Source organism: Pan troglodytes, chromosome 1 (assembly GCF_028858775.2).
Source record: "Pan troglodytes isolate AG18354 chromosome 1, NHGRI_mPanTro3-v2.0_pri, whole genome shotgun sequence".
Lineage (NCBI taxonomy): Eukaryota > Metazoa > Chordata > Mammalia > Primates > Hominidae > Pan > Pan troglodytes.
The window spans coordinates 144,795,706-144,820,825 of NC_072398.2; the positions used below are offsets into that span (position 1 = coordinate 144,795,706).

The following is a 25,120-nucleotide window of genomic DNA, read 5'->3' on the forward strand; positions in this document are numbered from 1 at the left end:
AAATCAGCAACTACAAAAACAAATATTATGCCTGGTACTAAAACCTAGAGGCTTTCTCATTAAAATGAAGAATAAAACAAAGAAACAGTAACACTATTCAGAATATTTCACTTCTTCTTCTTCCAGGCATCTTATAGATTGCACTATTCCACCCCTTTGACATTTACATTTGAGGTGGCTTGTTTTAGCCAATAGGTTGCAGCCAGAAATGCTGTGTTTCCTTTAAGGTCAGAGTAATTATTTCTGGCTGGAGACTGCTACTGCTCCCTATTCTGGTTATAGAAGCATGTGTGCAGAAGGAGTTTCCATGGCAGGAGTAAGTCCTTACTTAATAATAACATCGAATGTGAATGGACTAAACTCTCCAATTAAAAGATACAGAGACTGGCTGAATGGATGAGAAAACAAGACCCATTGATCTGTTGCCTACTAAACACACACACACACACACACACACACACACACACACACACTTCGCCTGTAAAGACATGTATAGACTGAAAATAAAGGGATGGAAAAATACTCCATGCCAATGGAAACCAAAAAAGAGGAGGAGTCGCTATACTTATATCAGACAAGATAGAGACCATCATTCTCAGCAAACTAACATGGGAACAGAAAGCCAAGCGCCGCGTGTTGTCACTCATGGGTGGGAGTTGAACGGTGAGAGCACATGGACACAGGGAGGAGAGCATCATGTGGGGTGGGGGACTAGGATAGCATTAGGAGATATACCTAATGTAGATGATAGGTTGATGGATGCAGCAAACCACCATGGCACGTGCATACCTACTTAACAAACCTGCACCTTCTGCACATGTATCCCAGCACTTAAAGTATAATAAAATAAAAATTAAAAACATGGCAAAAAAAAAAGATAGATTTCAAGACAAAAACTATAAGAAGAGATGAAGAAGGTCACTATGTAATGATAAAGTGGTCAATTCATCAAGAGGATATAAGAATTTTAAATATATATGCACCCAACACTGAAACACCTAGATATATAAAGGAAATGTTATTAGAGCTAAAGAGAGAGATAAGCTCCAATACAATAACAGATGGAGATTTCAACACCCCACTTCCAGCATTGGACAGATCTTCCAGACAGAAAGTCAACAAATATCAGTTTAATCTGCACTAGAGACCAAATGGACCTAATAGATATTTACACAACATTTTATCCAAGAGCTGCAGAATATGCATTGTTTTCTCCAGCACATGGATCATTCTTAAGACAGACCATAGGTAAGGTCATAAAACTAATCTTAAAACATTAAAAAATTGAAATAATATCAAGTGTCTTCTCTAACCACAATGGAATAAAACTAGAAATTAGTAACAAGAGGATTTTGAAAACTATACAAATACATGGAAATATAACAATATGCTCCCGAATGACCAGTGGATCAATGAAGAAATTAAGAAGGAAATTGGAAACTTTTTTGAAACAAATGATAATAGAAACACAACATACCAAAACCTATGGGATACAGCAAAAGCAGTATTAACAGGGAAGTTTACAGCTATAACTGCCTACACCAAAAAAGAGGAAAAACTTCAAATGAACAGTCTAATGATGCATCTTAAAGAATTAGAAACACAAGAGCAAACTAAACCCAAAATTAGTAGAAGAAATAGTAAAGATTAGTGTGGAAATAAATAAATTTGAAATGAAAAAGCAATGAAACAAAAAGTCGGTTTTTTGAAAACTTAAAGAAAATTGACAGACCTTTAGCCAGACTAAGAAAAAAAAGAGATGATCAAAATAAATATAATCAGAAATAAAAAAGGAGATATTACAAATGATACCACAGAAATTCAAAGGATCATTAGTGGCTGCTATGAGAAACTATATGCCAACAAATTGGAAAATCTAGAAGAAATAGACAAAGTACTAGATGCATACAACCTACCAAGATTGAAGCAGGAAGAAATCCAAAACCCGAACAGACCAATAACAAGTAATGAGATTGAAGCCTTAATAAAAAGTCTTCCAGTAAAGAAAAACTGGAGACCTGATGGATTCACTGTTGAACTTTACCAAACATTTAAAGAAGAACTAATACTAATCCTACTCAAGTTATTCAGAAAAATGCAGGAGTGAGGGAATCCTTCCAAGCTCATTCTGCAAGGCCAGTATTACCTTAATACCAAAACCAGACAAAGACGCATTAAAAAAAATAAAAAAGAAAAGAAAAGAAAACTACAGGGCAATGTTGCTGATGAATATTGATGCAGAAATCCTCAATAAAATACTAGAAAACCAAACTCAGCAATACTTTAGAAAGATTATTTATCATGACAAAGTGGGATTTACCCCTGGGATGCAAGGACGGTTCAACATATGCAAATCAATAAATGTGATATCAACAGAATGAAGGATAAAAACCATACGATCATTTCAATTGATGCTGAAAAGGCATTTGATAAAATTAAACATCCATTCATGATAAAAGTCCTCTAAAAACTTGGTATAGAAGGAACACCCTTCAACATAATAAACACCATATGTGACAGACCCACAGCTAGTATCATACTGAATGGGGAAAAACTGAAAGCCTTTCCTCTAAAATCCTGAACATGACAAGATGTCCACTGTCACCACTGTTACTCGACATAGTTCTGGAAGCCCTATCTAGGGCAATCTGACAAGAGAAAGATAGATATAAAGGGAGTCCAAATTGGAAAAGAAGAAGTCAAATTATCCTTGTTCGCAGATGATATGATGTTATATTTGGAATAACCTAATGACTCCACCTAAAAAAAGAAATAAAAAAGTAATCCCAATTACAACAGCCACACATAAAATTAAATACCTAGGAGTTAACCAAAGAAATGAAAGATCTCTGTAATGAAAACTATAAAACACTAAAGAAAAAATTGAAGAGGACAACAAAAAATTGAAAAATATTTCATGTTCCTGAATTGGAAGAATCAATATTGTTAAAATGTCCATACTACCCAAAGCAATGTACAGATTTAATGCCATCCCTATCAAAGTACCAATGACACTATTCACAGAAATAGAAAAAAATCCTAAAATTTACAAAGAACCATGAAAGACCCAGAATAGCCAAAGCTATCCTACACAGAAACAACAAAACAGGAGGAATCACATTATCCGACTTCAAAATATACTACAGAGCTATGGTAACCAAAATAGCATGGTATTGGCATAACAAAAGACATATAGACCAATGGAACAGAATAGAGAACCCAGAAATAAATCCACACACCTACAGTGAACTTATTTTTGTCAAAGGTGCCAAGAACATACACTGGGAAAAAGATAGTATCTTCAGTAAATGATTTTGGGAAAACTGGATATCCATATGCCAAAGAATGAAACTAGACCTCTATCTTGCCATATACAAAAATCAAATCAAAATGGATTAAATGCTTATAAATATAAGACTTCAAACTATGAAACTACTATGGGAAAACATTGGGGGATATCTCCTAGACATTGGTCTGGGCAAAGATTTCTTAAGCAATGCCCCACAAACACAGGGAGCTAAAGCAAAATTAGACAAATGGGATCATATCAAGTTAAAAATCTTCTGTACAGCAAAGGATACAATTAATAAAAAGACAACCACAGAATGGGAGAAAATATTTGCAAACTACCCATCTGACAAGGGATAATAATCAGAATCTGTAAGGAGCTCAAACAACTATATGGGAAAAATTTAATAACCCAATAAAAAATGAGCAAAAGGCATATGAAAAACTGCTCAGCAGCACTGACCATCAGAGAAACGCAAATCAAAACTATAACGAGAAATCATCTCACCTGAGTTAAAATGGCTTATATCCAAAAGACAGGCAATAATAAATGCTGGTGAGGATGTGGAGAAAAGGGAACCATTGTACACTGTTGGTGAGAATGTAAATTAGTACAACCACTATGGAGAACAGTTTGGAGGTTCCTCAAAACACTAAAAATGGAGCTATCATATGATCCAGCAATCCCATTACTGGGTATATACCCAAAAGAAAGGAAATTAGTATATTGAAGAGATATCTCCACTCTTACGTTTGTTGCAGCACTGTTTACAATAGCTAATATTTGGAAGCAACCTAAGTGTCCAGCAATAGGTGAATGGATAAAGAAAATGTGGTACATATGCACAAAGGAGTAATGTTTAGCCATAGAAAGAATGAGATCTAATCATCTGCAGCAACATGAATGGAACTGGAGGTGATTATGTTAAGTAAAATAAACCAGGCACAGAAAGACAAACATCACATGTTCTCACTTATTTGTGGGATCTAAAAATCAAATCAATTTAACTCATGGACATAAAGAGTAGAAGGATGGTTATCAGAGGCTAGGAAGGGTAGTGGGAGGTTGGGCCGGGGGTAGGTAGGGATGGTTAATGGGTACAAAAAATAGAAAGAATTAATAAGATCTAGTATTTGATAGCACAGAAGGGTGACTGTAGTCAACAATAACAACTGTACATTTTAAAAATAACTTAAAGTGTATAACTGGATTATTTGTAACTCAAAGGATAAATGCTTCAGGGGATGGGTATTTTATTCTCCATGAAGTGCTTATTTCACATTGCATGCCTGCATCAAAACATCTCATGTACCTCATAAATATATATGCTTAGTATGTACCCACAAAAATTAAAAAATATTTAACTCTATATAACATGGAAGAAAGGAAATAAAGAAGAAAGAGAGAGAGAAAGGAAGGGATAAGGGAAGTTAAAGCACTATTAAAACTTTGCTAAGGGCTGGCAAGGCTGTGGAGAAATAGGAAGTTTTTACACCATTGGTGGGAGTGTAAATTAGTTCAACCATTGTGGAAGACAGTGTGGCAATTCCTCAAGGATCTAGAACCAGGAATACCATTTGACCTAGCAATCCCATTACTGGGTATATACCCACAAAGGATTATAAATCATTCTACTATAAAGACACACGCACACATATGCTTACTGCAGCACTATTTACAATAGCAAAGACTTGGAACCAACCCAAATGCCCATCAATGATAGACTGGATAAAGAAAACGTGGCACATATACACCATGGAATACTATGCAGCCATAAAAAAGAATGAGTTCATGTCCTTTTCAGGGACATAGATGAAGCTGGAAACCATCGTTCTTAGCAAACTAACACAGGAACAGAAAACCAAACACTGCATGTTCTCACTCATAAGTGGGAGTTGGACAATGAGAACACATGGACACAGAGAGGGGACCATCACACACTGGGGCCTGTCGGGGGGTGGGGGCAAGGAGAGGGAGGGCATTAGGACAAATACCTAATGCATATGGGGCTTAAAACCTAGATGATGGGTTAAGTGCAGCAAACAACCATGGCACATGTATACCTATGTAACAAACCTGCACATTCTGCACATGTATCCCAAAACTTAAAGTAAAAACAAACAAACAAAACAACAACAACAACAAAAGACCTTTGCTAAGGAACAAAATAAATAAATGGACAGACGTGCCTATTCCTAGCTAGGATCTGGTGAGGTAAATTTCTCTCCAAATTATTCAGTATAGTATGTAATTCTGCAATGACAGAACAGACAATGGCTAGTTTGTGCTAAACATGATGAGAGTAAAGGGATGATAAGAAGTATTAACTTAAAAATCACTATGTATAACAATGTATAAATTTAGAAAAAGAGAGATTTATTTCCTTTTTTTCTTTTTTGGTTCCTCATCATTCAGTTGGATGAGCTTATGAGCTTTATTTCTTAAGAAGGAGATTACAACCTCCAGGCAGGAAGCACAACCACCATCTAAAAAAAGCACTTTGAGGCAGAGGCGGATGGAACAGGGATTCCTTTTGAATGGGTTGGCCAAGTATACATATTCAACAGGTTACAGGAGGAGCTATTAATATTCATGAAGGTGGTCCTCATGCATATTACACACCACCCATGTTCACTTAGGGGTGGAAGATTAACATTTAAATGTATTACAGCTAGGCCAAAAGGTGAAACAGGGACACAAAGGCATTCCAGTGTTCAGTCTCTGTAAAACCCACCAGAACCAGTTCATGATAAGTCATCTCTCATCAGAAGAAAGTTACAGAAATCAGTCTGTTGTCCAATCAAGGCTTGTGGAACAGGGTGTCAGTTAGTGAGCATCTGGTGGTGAGTTGCAATTGTTTTAATATTGTTTATTTCAAGGCCAGTGCTTGTTTAGCTTCTAGAGAAAAAGAAAAACCTTGTAGCACTTTGCACGTAGTTTATTCTTTAACTGTAGGGTGTATGATTTAATCTTTCTCTGGCATGGCCTTAGGTCCTATTTATAATCTGGTATCTTATTTCCACAAAAAGTCCATTCTGTCAGTCATATGATATCTATTTTGACATTACTGCTGGTCAGTTGTGTCTAAACCACAAAAGGAGGCGGGTGTAACAAGGGGTGTCGGGCCTCCCATCCTGTCATGGCTGGGAACTAAATTTGTAAGGTTTCTCCGGAGTCCCCTTGGCCAAGGGGGCAGGGTCCATCCAGTCAGTTTGAGGGACTTAGGATTTTATTTTTAGTTTATAGAAGCAAGAGGATTTCTGAAGAATGTAATTATTTAACTGCAAAGCTGGGGAGAAGTAGCAAGAAAGCATTCTCTGAAAAGACGTGTCAAAAAAATGTCCACTTTTTTCTAGAACTGTTGCTAATCATTGTGAGCTGTGTTGTTTGAGTGAGAGAAGGCATACCGATCACAGAAAGACTATATTTGTCCCTTCCACTCTCCTCCCTACAGTTGACTGAATGTTAGTAACAAAGTGACTCTGGAAGATCTCTTCCCACCATTCTGCATTTCTCCTGCAATCTTGTGGTGGATCTTGGAGAGTCACTCTTAGTTAACACAGAGGCAATGGGGTTGGTAACAGGTGAAACAAGCAAATAAATTTTTTTTTGAAAAAGTATAACATGAGAGGACTTACCTACTAGGTATGAAAACACACTATAAAGCTTTATTACTGTTATTGTTTTTAATGACATTTATTGAAGGCTTACTGTGTGCTGGACACTGTGCTATGTTTTACATACCTGATGTCATTTAATTATCTTCCAAACCTTATGAAGTAGATAGCATTTTTAGGACCTAATACTTAGAGGAAGAAACTGAGGCCTAGAAAAGATACATTTGCAAAAAATTAAATAGCCAGTAAATAATGAAAATATAATTCTAATCTAGACATTATAACTCTAAAGCCATTTTTATCATTACTATCAATATAGTTTTGACTACATAAAAGAGGAACAGTAGAACAGAGAAGAGTTTAAAAACAAAATAGTCATATCTATGGGATTTCACCATATGATAAAATTGACATTTACATCAATTTAATAATTATTGCTAGACAATTGGCTATTCACTGACAAGTGACTATTATCTCTCATACCAGAAAAAGATATAATTCAGAAATTTAAAAAAATTTAATATAAAAAGGTAGAAATAGTACTAAAAAAATATAGAACATACAGCATCTGGTGGCCATAAAGAATAAGTCAGGGACCAGGGAGGTAAAGGTTGCAGTGAGCTGTGATCAAGTTACTGCACTCTAGCCTAGGTGACAGAGTGAGACCCTGTCTCAAAAAAAAAAAAAAAAAAAAACCCAAAGCACCAAATTAGTGAGGGTTGGTACATGAGTGGAAGCCTATTTGCTACTTCTCCACAAAAACTGAGAATGAGTGAAAAGAAAAAGTTTTAAATTAAGAAGTTTCAAACTTTGGCTGGAGACTGTTAAAACATTCTCCAAGAAGTATGAGGAGAAGGAAATATTTATTTTCCAATGCAAATTCAATCATTTCTTTTATTATTGACCTTGTTCGATACATATGGATAAAAAAAATCCTGCATTGGTTAGAATCAAAAGACACAGTCCCTGAATGACATAATATAAGAAAAATAGGCCAGGCATGGTGGCTTATTCCTGTAATTCCAACACTTTGGGAGGCCGAGGCAGGTGGATCACAAGGTCAGGAGTTCGGGACCCACCTGGTCAACATAGTAAAACCCCGTCTCTACTAAAAATACAAAAAATTAGCCAGGCATGGTAGCTGGCAGCTGTAATCCCAGCTACTTGGGAGGCTGAGGCAGGAGAATTGCTTGAACCTAGGAGGCGGAGGCTGCAGCGAGCCGAGATAGCACCACTGCACTCCAGCCCAGGTGACAGTGCGAGACACCGTCTCAAAAACAAAACGAAAAAAAACAAAAAAAGAGAATAAGTATAGCAAAATTTGACTAAAAATCTTGATCAATGATACCATTTATTTAAAAATTGTATTACTTACATTACCTTGAAGCTATAAAACAAGGGTCAAAATAGATTGTGGGAATTTCTATTTCTAATCAAGATGGAGTAACAGGAACCAGATTCTTCTTACTACCTGTGACAACCAAAAAATTAATTAATTAATTAGAAAAAGGACAACATACAACATACAGGACACAATAGTTCTCAGGATGCTGGACATTGGGGAAAAAAATACAGTAACCCCAAGAGACAGGAAACAAGCAAGATGAGCCCTACAGTTGCCCCAGCTTACTGTCTTGAGGGAATTTCCAGGATGAAGTGCTAAGAGGGGAAATGCAGGAGAGTGCAGTGGACTCTGAGTTGAGGAGACAGAGCTGAGAGTCCAGGGAGACTAAGATGGCCAGAATCATAGGACAGAGTACTGGAGAGCAGAGACCTGCAAAGAGAGAGAACTTCAGAGATCTACAAAGGGTTCCTCTCAAGTATTCAGATGAGTACAGATTACCACTTGCCTGTGAGGAAACTGGGTGAAGCTCAGGAAAGAAATCCCTAAACATATTAGAGGAACCGGTGCCCAATGCTCACACAAGGCTGAGAGTAATGCCCGTTCCCACCATCCAGACTGGAAAACCCCATAATTCACAGGACATTTGCTACAGTGCACAGTAGGGTCTTGCCTCACTGGAGAATAAGTAGCTCTCCACTGAGTATTGCTCTGGGCCAGCCTAACAAACCTGAAAGGATAAAACTGTTTCCAAGCATCTCAGAACAAAGCTCAAGAATACTTGTAGGAGTACAGAAATATCCAGCACCCAATGAAACAAAATTTACAATGTCTGGTAGTCGGTTAAAAGTTACAAGTCAAAGAAACAAGAAAATACAAACCATATTTGGAAAACTTATCCCCCAATTGAAACAACTCAGAATTTATACAATGTTAGAATTATTAGACAAGGACACTAAAGTTATCAGAATTACATTTTATATGTTTATAAAGTTAAGGTGAAACATGAAAGATATTTTGAAAAACAAAATTAAAAAAAACCACATTGAACTCTAAAGATAAAAGCTGCAGTGGACTCACAGAAGATTAGACATTGAAGAATAAAAGAGTAGTGAATTTGAAGACATAGCAATAGAAATGATCCTAAATGAGGCACAGAGAGAAGAGAATTAAAAAGAGGAAAGGGCATCAGTGAGCTGTGGGACAATTTCAAACATCCTAATGTGTGTGTAATGAGTCTCCAAAGGAGAGGAGAAAAGAGGAAATAGAAAAATAAACTCTTAAAAATACATTTTCCAAATTTGATGAAAACTCAAAACTCATAGACTCAGGAAGCTCAACAAACCCCAAGCATAGGAAACATGAAGAAAACTACACCAATGTGCATCATAATCAAGGTGCTCAAAACCAATGATAAAGAGAAAATCATAAAAAGCAGCCAAAGAAGAAAGACATGATACATGCGGAGGAACAAAGTTAAGGATGACAGTATAATTTTTATTGGAAATTGCAAATGAATTCACTGTGAGGCAACATCGTTAAATTACTGAAAGAAAAAAAAGTCAACCTAAAATTCTATATTTAGAATTCTATACCCAGAAAAAAATCTTTAAAAAACAAAGGTGAAATAAAAACTTTCTAGACATAAAAAACTGAAAGAATTCATCATCAGTGGATCATCAGCACTACAATAAATGCTAAAAGGTGTCCTTCAGACGAAAGGAAAATTGTTAGCTATATAAAAAAGGATACATCATAGTGACAGCATTAAAGGATATGTGTTACAGTCAAAAGCTTCAAAGAAAAGGATCTGGAGAGGCTGGAGGTGAGCTCCAAATATTCTCCCTCTACAGAGAGTACTTTCCTCCTAATATCAAAAACAAGATCACAATGTCCACTTCTTCCACTTCTGTTCAACATTGGGTTAGATGTTCTAGCCATTGCAATGAGGCAAGAAAAAGAGTAACAGGCAGACAGACTAAGTAGGAAGGAACAACAATTCACAGACATGATAATCTACATAGAAAATCCATGGAAATCTACAAAGAAACTTACTAGAACTAATGACTTTAGCAAGGTCACAAGATACAAGATCAATATACAAAAGTACCTCTACATACTAGTAAAAATATTATTTACAATAGCAGCAGAAAACATGAACTAACAAAGGTTGTGAAAGACTTGCACATTGAAAACTATAAAATAGTGGTGAGAGAAATTAAAGAAAGCCTAAATAGAGAGATATGAGCTGAGTGCAGTGGCTCATGCCTGTAATTTCAGCACTTTGGGAGGCCAAGGCAGGCAGATCAGTTAAGGCCAGGAGTTCGAGACCAGGCTGGCCAACATGGCAAAATGCCATCTCTACTAAAAATACAAAAATTACACAGGTGTAATGGCACATGCCTGTAATCTCAGCTACTCAAGAGGCTGAGGCACGAGGATGCTTTGAACCTGGGAGGCAGAGGTTGCAGTAAGCCAAGATCGTACCACTATACTCCAGCCTAGGCGACAGAGTGAGACTCTGTCTCAAAAACAAAACAAAAACTAACTAATAAATAAATAGAAATGTCTTGCTCATGGGTCAGAAAATTCACCCTGCCCCCTCCATTAATGTATAGATTTAATGAAATTCCGATCATAATCCTGAAAGTCTCTTTTATAGGTATTGATAAAAACAATTATAAAATTTACTTTGAAATGCAAAGACCTAGAATAGCCAAAACAATGTTGAAAAAGAACAAAGTTAGAGGACTAACACTACCTGATTTTAAGGTTTATTATAATGCTAAAGTAAGCAAGACTAGTGGTACTAGTGCAAAGATAAAGAAATGAATCAGTAGAAAAAAAAGGAGCGCCCAGAACTACACCCACCAATTTTTGAACAACTAATTTCAAGTCTTTTTAGCAAAAGTTGAAGAAAAGGAACCTCAATCCATTCCTTAACACCATTTACACAAATTCACCAAAAATGGATCATAGACCTAAACCTGAAACCTAAAACTATAGAACTTCTAGAAGGAAACATAGAAAGAAAATCTTTGCTGCTTTGGATTAGGCCAAGATTTCTTAGACACAGCACTGAAAGCATGATCTATAGAGGAAACATGATATATTGAAATTCATCAAAGTTAAAAACTTCTATTCCTTGAAAGAAAGAAAATGCAAGCTACAGAGAAAATACTTGTAAATCATATATCTGATATATCATCTATATGATATATTTGAATAAACTTGTATCCAAAATATATAAATAACTCTCAAGATTTAATATAAGAAGGCAAATGAACTAATTAAAAAATGGGCAAAAGATTTGATCAGATTCCTCACCAAAGATTATATATAAGTCTGTTTTCTCATTGCTATAAAGAAATACATGAGACTGGGTAATTTATTAAGAAAAGAGGTTTAATTGGCTCATAGTTGTGCAGGCTGTACAGGAAGTATGACGCTAGTATCTGCTGGGCTTCCGGGGAGGCTGAGCTGGAGGCATCTCACATGGTGGGAGCAGGAACAAGAGAAGTGAGGGGAAGTGCCACACACTTTTAAATAACCAGATCTCACAGGAACTCACTATCACGAGAACAGCACCAAGGGGATGGTACTAAACCATTCACAAGAAATCCACCCCAATGATCCAATCACCTGCCACCAGGCCCCACCTCCAATATTGGGGATTACACTTCGACACAATTTTTGGTTGGGCACACAGACCTAAACCACGTCAGGAGACAATATGAATAGAAAACAAACATATGAAAATATATTTAATACTATTAGTCATTAAAGACACGCAAATTAAAACCACAATGGATAGCACCACTCATTGTCAGAATCACTAAAATTTAAAAGATTGACCATACCAATATAAAGGAACTAGAATTCTCAGGCACTGCTGCTGAGAATGTAAAATGATACAACCACTTTGGAAAACAGTTTCTAAGTTTCTTTGGTTCCTAACACCATACAAACACTTGTATATAAAAGTTCTTCGCAGCTTTACTTGTAATAGCTAAAAGCTGAAAATAACCCAAATGTCTATAAACAGATGAATAGATAAACAACTGGGTTACACTTATGTAATAGAATACTTCTCAGCAATAAAGCAGAATGAATTGTTGATATATGCTATAGCAGAATTATGCTGAGTAAAATTTAAAAGGTCAAAAAAGCATACATACTGTGTGATTCCATTCATTTAAAATTCTAGAAAATGCAAACTAATCTAGAGTGGCATAAATTAGATCAGCAGTTTCCTGGGCATCTGGACTTTAAAATTATGGAGGGGAATGAGGAAACTTTTTTGGGTGATAGACATGTTCATTATCTTGATTGTGATGATGGTTTGGTGAATGTGTACATATGTCAAAACTAATCAAATTGTATATTTTAAATATATGTGACTTGTTATATGTGAATTATACCTGAATAAAACTGTTTTATTTTTTAAAAGTTTGTATCTAAAAGGATAGTAAAACTACTCTCTTCTGAAGGCCAGATTTCTATACTCCTCAATTCTCTGGTGTAGAGATATGCATCCAGAATTTTTTTTAAAGCATGATGGAATGGCTTTGACAAAGCTACAGCACTCTGGCTAAATTCCTTATTTCCTAGGTGACCTTTTAAACTCTCATGCAGAGCCTTTTGATTCTACTTAGCACATTTCAATTAAGCTTGATAAGTTATAAACAATACATTTGAAGAGAGAAAGGGACATAAAAATATTTGAGGGAGTCCCAGTGAAAAGTGATTATCATTACTGCAGGAAGTGAAAAGAATTTTGGAAAGTAGCTGGAATTTCACTCTGAAAGCATTATCTAGTAATGACTATTCATTGAGATAACCACGGAGAGCATCTTTTGTTTAATAAGTCAGGTTAAAATGTATGGACTACAAAAAGATTTATGTCAAAAATAAGATGAGAAAGGTTTTCAATTCTAAAGAGTTGGTTCTTGGTTATGTGAAAATCTGATTTAGATGGCATACCTTGTTGACCCACAATGAAGTGCTTTTGAGGAAAGTCTTGAATATTACAGAAAGTAGTTGGATTCAAACTAACTAAAATATTGGAAAGAATGTGAAAGAATATTCCAGCATTAGAGGCAAAATAGAAAGGTTCACTCCAATCCTTTTCCCTTTATGAATGTGCATGTGTCTTTGGTTTCCTAAAGTGCTTTTTGTGTTTAAATTGACAGGAAGGGAAGAACAAGTCTTAATGCCTTATGGCTCCAAGATCTGTTTTCCAGTCATTTCACATATGGCTCAGAATGTTAATAATGGAAAGTTGATCTATGTTGACTACTTGCCAACTTTATTACTTAAACTCATTCCTTGACAATAAATCTTGTCCTTTCAAGGATAATTCTGGAATTAGGCTCAGAATTCTGACAGTATGACTCTTCTGTTACTGAAAATTACATCTATCATTTAAAGCATTTTATCATGCTAAACCTGTAACAAAAATTTTTGAAACATCACATTTCTAGGAACTCCTAAAGAAGAAATCATCCATTCAGTGAGAGCAAATGAACACTCCAAAAGACTGAAACAAAGCATCTTTACAGGAGATGTGAATGCGAGAAAGCAAAGAGAACTACAGTCAGGGTCTCCGCTGGCATGGCCCAAGCCCACCATGGCATGATCCAGAGAGACGAGTCAGCAGAGCACTATGGGCAGCTCCCATACTCTTCGCAGATCAACAAGCCAGCATATAACCCAGGGAGATAGATAATAGTGATGCTGTGCTCTGTAGAGGGTAGTGGCAACAGTGGGATTTCTTCTGGAATAAATCTGTAGTGAGCCAGATGTTTCTGCTGACTATATTACTTCTGACAGTGTATAATCCAAAATTGTTTCCTTGGCCTTCCAAAAAGTTTTATAAGCTACCTAACGGCTGCAATAAATCCCTTTCTTCTTAAACTAGCTAGAGTGGATTTCTGTTCTCTACAAAACAGATCCTGCCACTAAGAACCCCACTAGTATTTGTTGCCATGATTAGGGAATAAGTTAAACCACTGTAAGGGGGGAAAAAGCAGCTCCAAGTACAAGGGCTTAAATGTGTTAGAAGCTTCTTTCTCATATCACAATTCAAGATGAATATCTGGGCCATGCTCCATAAAGTCATCTAGATACCCAGGTTGCTGAGGCAACTCTGCCATCTTCTACATTTGGCTTTTCTCTCTAGATCAAAAGTGTTTTCTCCAGTGATCATTAACTTCACTGGTTCCACATTCCAGGCCACAGAACGGAGCAAAAGAAAATATGAAGGGCGAACAACTTTATTTTGAAAAACGTAAAGCAGAAGTCATTGCTAAAACTTAGGCCTGGCGGGTGGCTGACATCTGTAATTCCAGCACTTCGGGAGGTCAAGGCAAGAGGATCACTTGAGCCCAAGAGTTTAAGACCAGCCTGGGCAACACAGGGAGATACGTTCTCTACAAGAATTAAAATAAAAAATGAAATAAATTAGCCAGGTGTGGTGATGCATGCCTGTAGTCCCAGCTACTTGGGAAGTTGAGGTGGGAGGATCTCTTGAGCACTGATCAAGGCTGCAATGAGCTACGATCACACCACTGCATTCCAGCCTGGGTGACAGAGCATGACCCTGTCTCAAAAAATAAAATAAAACCTAGAAGCTACACCCAAACTCAAAGCCTTCTCAAGAGAATGTGGAAAACGTAACCTGTAACTGGAGTAGCCATTAATCTAGCCAAAACTTGATGGGCGTGGGGTGTTCTCTTAGTAAAAGAGGAAAAGAGAAATGGACATGGGAAAAATTCCAAAACTTTATTCAAGAGGACATCATCAGCTTTTGAGACTTCAGTTGTCCCCTGCAAATGGGCTCTTACTCCCCTCTCTTTTCTTAAAGCAAAAATACCTGCAGGAAGCCGCAGAGCAGTGGAAAGATCAGAAAGCGTACTCCTCAGTCCCTCTACCTAAGTAGCAGTGAGATGGCCATAGCTGTTTTTACCCTCTTACTAGAAATAAAACATTTAGATTTTGAAACACCAACTCCTCCTCCAATGTAGAGCATCCTCTGTGTAGACACTATGAGATATAGAAGTCAGCAAGGCTGGCCTGGCCACTGCCCTCTTGATGCTTTCATTCTACGATGGAAGATTAATTTCTTGGTAGTTGATTATTTAACTAATTATTAAGAGTGCTCCAAGGAAGTACAAAATGGATATGTGTATAAATGGATATGTGTCATAAGTAAATGGATATAAGTGTCATAAGTATATGACAGAAGAATTTGACCTAGGCTGAAGAGATCACAAATGCATTTTCCTCTTAAAGTGATATTTAAGTATATACAAAAATTATGAACAGATTTACCAGTGAAATTTATTTCTGCAAGTTGGCAAATTGTTTACATAACCTTCCTATTTCACGTTTTAGTTATGATTAGGAGTTTTTTTTTTTCACTTAAAAACATGTATCAAAATTGTTTGAGTAGGTATTCATTTACCTGACTTAAACACAAAGTATGAAAATGTAGCTGGGCACCATGGCTCACACCTGTAATCCCAGCACTTTGGGAGGCTGAGTCAGGAGGATGGCTTAACTCAGGAGTTTAAGACCAGCCTGGGTAACATGAAGAAACCCCATCTCTACCAAAATACAAAAATTAGCTGGGCATAGTGGTGCACACCTGTAGTCCCAGCTACTTAGGGGGCTGAGGTGGGAGGATCGCTTGAGCCCAGGAGGTCAAGGCTGCAGTGAGCCATGTTTGCACCACTGTATTCCAGTCTGGGCCACAAGGTGAGACTCTGTCTGAAAAAAAAAAAAAAAAAAGAAGGAAGAAGAAGAAGGAGAAGGAGGAGGCAGTGGTGGCAGAGGAGGAGGAAGAGGAAGAAAAAGAAGAGGAGGAAGAGGAAGAAGAAGGCTTCTATGGGGAAGTTTAGGGAGAGTGGCTTCTCATACAGGAATTGTCTTTTGTAACATACAGGCTAGAATCTTCAACGTGCAAGACAATCAGTAAAGCTTCACCATTCAGAAACCAATCAATGTCCTTTTCAGTATCAGTTAAGTTACATCTTAGTTATGGAGCATCAACAGTTTGAGGAACCCACTATAAGATTTCAGGGACTCAGGATAAGTTTCTTTACTCAAGGATAGGATGTAAGCCATGAATCATAGACCTCCCCCAGGTGGATTAATTTGGAAACCTGCCAAATGTGACATCTAGGTTATCATATCCTTGATAAGAATTTGTATTTATCTGAAAGCTAATAAAAATAATTATCTTTCTTCTCATTTCAAATTACAGATAATAGGAAACTGTACACATTTTACCTCCTGCTCGAGCTTTTTTCACTTACTATAGCATGGAGATATTTTGATATAATATATTGATAAAAAAGCTTTTTTAAACAATTATAGTATTCCATTTTATAGATATACTATTAATGTATTTAACCAGTCCCTTATTGGTGAGCTTGTAGATCATTTCCAATATGTTGCATTATAAACAGTGCTTCAATGAATTATATCCAAATGTCATTTCATTCTTATGTGTTTGTATCTGTAGGAAAAATCCTAGCCCATTTGAAATTTACCGTGGGTTAGGGTGTGAGGCATACATCAAACCACATTTTTTCTCCATCTGGCTTCCTGGTAGTTCCCAGATGACTCGTTGATAGCACCTCTTTTTCTCACTGATTTGAGATACCACATTTATTATATACTAAAACTCCGTATGGATTTAGGTCTATTTCTGACTGTACATTCTGTTGTGTTAGTCTGTTTGCCTATTCATATGTCATTATAATAATAATCACTGAGGCTTTATCTGACAGAGAAAAATCTTCCTTTGGTGCTTTTCTTTTGCAGAGATTTCCTATTTTTTTGTTTCTATTTCCATATGAGCTTTTTCTGTTTTTTGAGACAGGTTGTTGTTTTGTTGCCCAGGCTGGTCTCAAACTCCTGGGCTCAAGCAATCCTTCTCCCTTGGAATAGCCGGGGTTACATGTGCATATCACCATGCCTGGCTTACTTTCATCTAAACTTTAAAATCATTTCTGGTCTAGTCTGGTTCTAAAAAAACCCAGATTTTACTTTTATTGAAATCATATTAAATTTATAAATTAACTTAGAGAAGTTCGACATCTTGATAATATTGACTCTTCCTATCCAAAATGCCTTTCCGTTTGTTCATGACTTCCTTTTATCTTTCAAAGAATGTTTTAATGTTTTTGTCTGTAGAATACTCAGCCTTGAACATTTCTTTTTAGGCTCATCACCTCGCTATGGGGTCTTTTCTTCTATTATATTTTCAATGAATATTGATTGTATACATGAAAAAATTTGCATATGAATTTTGTACCTTGCTAATTTTCTAAATGTTTTTTTGTTTGTAGTAGTTTTTATTTGACCTCCTTGAATTTTCTAGATATGTTATATGATTTACATATAGTGATAGTTTTATTGCTTTGTTAATTCTCACATCTCTAATTTCTTTATCTTGCATAATCACATTGGCTAGCACTTCTGGTACAGTGTTAAATAATAGTGATGATAGGACCATTCTTGCCTTGTTCTTGAGTGGGGATGCCCTAGTGTTTCTCCCTGAAATGTACTACTGATTTGGGAGGTGAAATAACTATATTTCAGCATTCAAAGATGTATCCATTAATAAATACTTTCTTAAGAATTTCATCAAGAATGGTTATTAAATTTTGTCAAATATCTTTTTAGCATATATGAAGGTAAGGGTGATCATATGATTCTCTTCCTTATGCCTACTAATTGGTAGATATCAATAGATTAATAGATTTTCTAACATTGAACCTCCTTTGCAGACTTTTAATAAATCCTATTGGAAATGGTACATTTTTCTTTTAAGGTACTGCTAGATTTATATAGGAGTTTTCTTTAATATTCTATATGATATTGGAGATAGTTTTCATCAGATTTTACCATAAGTGTCCTGCTTGCTTTATAAAATTAATCTAGAATTATTTTTGAAGATCTTGTAAAATTGCTCAGAGAAACAATTTCAACCTGGTGTTTGGCCAGGGAAAATGGACAAGAGGTGGCAGTAGCTCTTTGATGAATTTCTGGGTTTCTGTTAATGAAAATTATGCTACTTAGATTTTATGTCTTTTCTAAGCTTGAGTATAAAATTATCCAATTTATTAAGATTTTTTTTCATTTTTATGGTAATTTCCTCTCTTATTCCTTCTCATTTTACTAGCACATTTTTATATTTTTTTCTTGACTAAGTTAGTAATTTATGTTTATTGACTTTTTTCAAAGCAGCAGCTTTCAGTTTTTGTGCTCCAACTTCTTAAATTCTGCTTTTATCTTTATTGATTTTTTCCCTTGATTCTCCTTTATTTTATTTTGTTTCTTTTTTGACCTCTAAAGTTAAATGTCAAATTCATTTTTTCAGTCTTTCATGTTTATAATGGAAGTATTATTTCCTCTCCTCTCACTATTGTTTTAGCAATTTGTAGTTTTCTTATTACTGTTTGTTAGATGCTTTGCAATTATAGTTTTGTATTTTTCTCTTTGGTTCAACAATTGTTTAAGTGAGATTGTTAAAGCCAAGAGCTATTGGTTTTTCATTTTTAAATTCAATTATTAATTTCTAGTATTACATAGTGATCACAGAATGTTGTCCATACCACTTCTACTTTTTGTAATGTATTTAAGTTTTCTTTGAGTCTTAATATATCATCAATTTCTGTGATCATGGGCACTTAAACAGAATGTGTACTCTTTTTTTCAGGATACAGTGTATGATATTTATAATTAAATCTGCCTAATTCATTGTGTCATCTAGACTGACTGACTGACTTTTTTCCTCTTTATCTGTCATGGCCTGAGAAAGGTGAATTAAAGTTTCCTTCTATTAGTAAGTTTCTGTTTTTCCTTATAGCTTCTCTAATTGCTTGAAGCATAAATTTTCGTTACTGTTACATCACTATTGTGAATTACCTTTATTATAAAATTCATTCCTTTACCTCAGTTAATATGAATTGTACATTCTGTAATATTAGACTGTGACCTTTACATTCTCTCCTTCTCTCTCTCTTTTTTTTCCATTTGCCTGATAATGTCATTCCCCCATTTTGGCCATTCTGAAATACTTTATCCTAGAGTGCATCCTTTGAAGACAGTGTAGAATAGGTTTAATAAACTAATCTGAAATCTCTTTGTAATTGGTTTAAGCCTACTTACTCTTATTGATATGAAAGATATATTTAATCTTAGTTTTATTATTCAATATTATATTTTCTGAATTTATAAATTTTTTATCTTTATAAGCTTTGTTTTCTGTTTTTCTGTTTTTCTCTGTTTTGCTTTCTGTGTGTGATTCTACTGATATTAAGAAAGGTTTGTGGTTTTGTTCTTTGTTATTTTGTAATTATAGCTTTATTTAACATCCTTAGTTCTTCATAAATCTTTATTAATAAGAATTCTCTAGATAAATAGAACCAATAGGTTAGATAGATAGATTCATTATATGAAATTAACTCACATGATTATGAAGTCTGAGAAGTCCCAAGATCTTCATTTGGCAAGGTGGAGACATAGGAGAGCCAATGATAGAATTCTAGTCCAAGTGCAAAGGCCGGAGACTGAGGAAAGCCAATGGTGTTAGTTCCAGTCTGAGTCCAAAGGCCTAAGAACCAAGAGAGCTAATGGTATAAGATTCAGTCTGAGTACAAGTCTGAAGGCAGGAAAAGACCAATGTTCCAGCTCACACACAGTCAGGCAGAGAGCGTAAATGCTCTTTTCTCTTTCTTTTTGTTCTATTCAGGCTTGGATGAGGCCCACCCACATTAGGAGTGCAGTCTGCTTTGCTTAGTCTACTGATTCAGATGTGCATCTCATCCAGAAACACCCTCACAGACACATCCAGAACAATGTTTAACCAAATATCTATCACACACCCAGAACAATGTTTAACCAAATATCTGGGCACTCCTGACCCAATCAAATTGACACATAAAATTAACCATCACAAGTCTCCCCCTTGTCAAGTCAGCCCCCAAATGCATCTCATTAAACCATATTTAATCTCCAAATAAAGACAATAACAAGGCTATAATTCTCCCTAACATGATACAACTATACCTTACATAACCAAAAAAGCACCTACCCTTTCCTCAGAAAAGAAAGAAAAGTTCTTGGGTGATGTTTATTCTTCTCCTTGATATCCTGTAACTTAAATATTATGATGTAAAATTAACAATACTTAAAAATACTATGATATAAAATCAGTATTTTTTTACATGATAAGAAAGAAAACAAAGGTATTTGAGGTGTGTGTCTGTGTGTGTGTCACGCATGTTCATAACAAAATAAGGAGAAAACACTAATGACAACTACAGTCCTTGTTTCTGTAGCTGGCCATGTGGTCATAGCTAGTATTTACCTTTATCCACTACCCTTTTTGTATTCCCTTTGTTTTCAGCAAGCAGCTCAGCTGGTAATGGTTCTTTACCTGGTTAAGTGATCCAAATCTTCACTCTATAAGATTTTGAGATGTTAGTAGTGTAATGTTGCCTGGATTGGGCTGTTGTAGTTTTCTGTTGACCTTAACCACGTTGCATGGTAATCCTGAAATGCCCTAAGGGCTCTTCTGTATTGCAGACATACTCTTCCTTACTTCCACTGTGGCATAGCAGTTCAACTTCCTCCTTGTAGTTGGGACAAATCACCCTGGTCAGAGTATTAACTCACTTCTTTGCCTGTTGATTAAGAGGCTTGAAGAGCCCAAAGTAACCAGACAGCAGACTTAACTTCCAGTTCAATGGAATCATTATGTCTCTTGGTGAAAGCCTTTCTCCTTCTGAGACTGAGGGCATGAGGTTGCAGAAACCAGAAGCAACATTTTTGCTAGTGGGTCACTAGGGCTAATAGTGAGGGCGCCACTTCCATTTCCACCCCAATGACTCCTGGATGATGAATCTTGGCTATGGGAGAAATAGCATCATACATTGGACACTGATTCAGAGTGTATACGGCCTTCTAGAGACCCTTATCCCCACCTTGCAAGATGCTGCCACCTAGCTGGTGCTGTAACTGCGTCTTCAAAAGACCATTTCATTGTTCTGTCAAACCAGCTGTTCAGATGGTGGGGGACATGGTAAGACCAGTGAATGCCATGAGCATAGGCCCATTGCTGCACTTCCTTTGCTGTGAAATGTTTTCCTTATTGGAAGCAAAGCTGTGTGGCATACCAGGACAGTGTATAAGACTTCTGTAAGTCCGTGGATGGTAGTTTTGGCAGAAGCATTACATGCAGGGAAGGCATATCCATATCCAGAGTTAAGTCTATTTTAGTAAGAAATAGACTGCCCCTTCTGTGATGGAAGAAGTTCCAAGGTAGTAATCAACCTACCGCCAGGTAGCTGGCTGATCACCCTGGGGAGTGGTGTCATTTTTGGACTCAGTGTTGGTCTCTGCTGCTAGCAGACTGGCATGTGATAGTGGCTGTAGCCAGGTCTGCCTTGGTAAATGGAAGTCTGTATTGCTGAACCCAAACACAACCTCCATCCCTGCCACATGGCCACTGTGTTCATGAGCCAATTGGGCAATGACAGGAGTGGCTAGGGAGAGAGGCTGACTGGTGTCCACAGAATGGGTCATCCTATCCACTTGATTAAAATCCTCCTCTGCTGAGGTCACCCTTAGGTGAGCATTAATGTGAGACGCAAATACCTTCATGGTTTTTTGTCCATTGAAATAAGTCTATCCACTTACCTCTTCTCCAAATTTCCTTGTCACCAGTTTTCCGATCGTGCTCCTTCCAAGTCCCTGGCCATCTAGCTAAACCACTGGTCACAGGCCTGGAATCAGTATATAATGGTTCATCTGGCCATTTCTCTTTCTAAGCACAGTGCATGACCAGGTGCACTGCCCAAAGTTCTGTCCACTGGGAGCATTTCCCTTTACCATTGTTGATTGGTAATTGCCCAGAAAGGGGCTGTAGTGCTGCAGCTATCCACTTTCAGGTGGTTCCTGCCTGTCACGCAGAGCTATCTGCAAACCAAGTTGTGGCATTCCCTTCCTCTGTCAGCTGATCATAGAGAACTCACAAGGCCATAGGTGCAGGCTGGGAGAAAGAAGGCAGTATAGCATAAGGCCTGTTCTCTGTTTGCTTTGCTTTGCTTTCTGTATGTGATTCTACTGATATTTTAAAAGATTTGCAATTTTGTTTTCACTGTCACCTTTGTAATTACAGCTTTATTTAATATTCTTAGTTATTCATATCTTTTGTTCCCTTATATGAGTAAATATAAAATTGAGATCTTTCATACTTTTCCTCCTTTCCCTACCTCATCTCTGTCACTAGCTTTAGAATTTACAACTGTATTGTGAAATATTCATATAGATTTACTTATGTGTCACTTTTAAGTGATATCTTTTTACTCCAGATAGTACACATCTGGGAAAATCAATATTTTTTTTTACCCACTTTCTTTCCAATTTCTCTTTCAATGTTTTTGTTATAATTTCTACCATGTTAGGGCATACAATATTAATATTCTCTTATGCCGCTCTAATCTCCACATTTTTTAGTCTCAGTTCTATGTTTTACATATATACCTACATATATATCATGAATTAAGTAATTTATAGATGACATCATGAGAATAACTTATAGACATTCAGTTATATATCTGCTTTAAGTGAATTAAGCAAAAACATCAGGAAATTATAAACTCAAACAAAATTGAACTCTTAAATCCAACAATTTGAAATGAAACATGGACTAAAACATTTTTCTGGCAATAATCCTTTCCATTTGGCCTTTTCTGTTCTCTTTCCAACATCCCTACCTCAAAAAAATCAACCAAGAAATCAAAAAGCAGCTATACAGTATCATCAAATCCATGTTAAATCCACATATGGTTTGGAAATATTTGAGACCTAGCCATGTATAAGCAAAGGCAGATGCTTAATTTTTTTTTTTTTTTTTAGTTGACAGTATCAGTATTATTAACGCTGTTGGATATTAGAAATACTCTCAATTCCACCCACTAGAACATACAATTGTAACTTAACACAACATCCTAGAATTGATACCCTCTTTTCCTTTCAGATCCTAAGAGCGATCCCGCAATTCATTCATCTTGAATAGACTCATAGAGCTTCAAGAGTGGGCTTCTGGAGCCCACTCCAACTCCATTCTTGTTCCTTGGTCCCTCTGGAGCTGGTCTGGCCCCTAAGGATGTGAGCCAAAGGTTTCTAAATGTTTGATGAGTTCCAGAGTGTTTGAGTTAATTTTTGTTGATGCACTGACAGTTGGGGCACTTCAAAAAAAATCATGGGTTTACTGTTTTTCTTGATTTTTGCATAGGTTACTTCACTTTTCTTAGTTTTTAAAATATGAATAATAATGCCTTCCTTGCCGGTTTCACAAACTCCGTTTTATTTGTATGTGAGGGCTAAATTAGCAATGCATGTAAAAGTACTTTACAAGATGTATAATACTAAACAAATAGGAGAGTAACATTATTTAATTTTGTTTGGTGGCAGGTAAAGGGGAGAAAATAGCATAGAACCACTTATATCATAGTCTCAGTGATAGAAACCAGTGGAAGAGAGCACATGGTAAGACTCTAAAATTGTGTTTAATTTTCTTTATTCAACTACATACTGCCATGTGCTAATGTCTAAGTTTCCACTAATTATTCATCAGAGCTGGCAAGTATAGCTTGACATTTGATCTACACACCTTGCCTGGAAAGTATATCAATGTCATCTGTATTCTTGTACTTGCTTTCCCAAATAATTTTTATCAACACATTGGCACCAGCTGTGGCTTCAAAACATTCAAAGCAGCCATATTTAAATACTTTAAAATCTAGTGAATAGGAATTTTATTGGACCTAACAAAATTGTTGCCAAATGGGACATTTGAGAGCAGGACTAACTTTTGAACACGTTTTTAAACACAATGGTGTTGAAAGCTTGTGAATAAAATGTTTTTATCTTGTGAATTTTGATAGTTTGACTCTAATCAGTGTGTCCCTGAAACTTTGACTATGGAAGAAAAGGAGTAGAGCAGGTTGGCCGAATAGAAAGCTCCACTGATTGTCCCACTCCAGCCCCACAAGGATACCAATTTAATAACCATCTACATGAAAAAAGCACTTTCATAAGAACAAAAAATCAAGCAAGCACCCACAGTACCTAGTTTTAAATTCATATTGCTGAAAGAGGCATTGAAGAGGGTAGGAGACAGTCTTGAATCACTGATGCCACTCTTCCCCCGTATTCCCTGGCAGCTGCTGCATGGCATGGAGAATGAATCTGTGTACTTTGGAGAGGAAGAGTGCAGCAATTGTGAGACACTGCACTGAACTCAGTGGTGCCTTGTCACAGCAGAAAGCAAAACAATGCTGAAATCAGCTGACTCCTGCCACAGAGGTAGTATTTAAACCAGCCCTAGCCAGAGGGGACTCACCCATCCCAGTGGTTAGCACTTGAGTTTTGGCAACCCTTGCCACTGTAAGCTAAAGTGCCCTGGGATATTAAATAATGCACAGACACAGATGAACATACAAAAAGTTAAAAAGCAGGGAGAGTCAAAGTATAAAGTTTTTATTAGTGTTCCTTTTGTTTATTTGTTTATGCAAAGAATGTTATCACCTTAAAATAATGGGTTATAAAATAGTATTTGAAATCTTGACTGTGATTTTCAAAATCAACTAGATTATTATTCAAATAGGCCTACCAGTTGGGAAAAAAATTTCTGTTGCATTGGACTTAGTCTACAATTATTGGATTTTAAACACCCACTAAAATTCCAACAAAATGCCCTCTAATGGATAAGCCTCTGTTTCCCTTTAGAGATACTCTGAACCCATGTTTTAGAAATAAGTTTAATGTACACAAACTATCACAAGCATTGAA

General features: G+C 36.3%; 1 protein-coding gene across 2 annotated transcripts in view; it reads left to right on the forward strand.

Annotated features, from left to right (window-relative positions):
- ODF2L (outer dense fiber of sperm tails 2 like) overlaps positions 1-24,202 on the forward strand; it is a 117,779-nt gene extending 93,577 nt beyond the window's left edge. The window contains exon 21 of one of the 2 annotated variants that reach the window (XR_010153366.1): positions 23,304-24,202. The gene's annotated coding sequence lies outside the window, so the exon portion shown is untranslated. The remainder of the gene's footprint in view (positions 1-23,303) is intronic. The other variant, XR_010153379.1, reaches the window with a different exon arrangement.
- Positions 24,203-25,120: the final 918 nt, after the last annotated feature.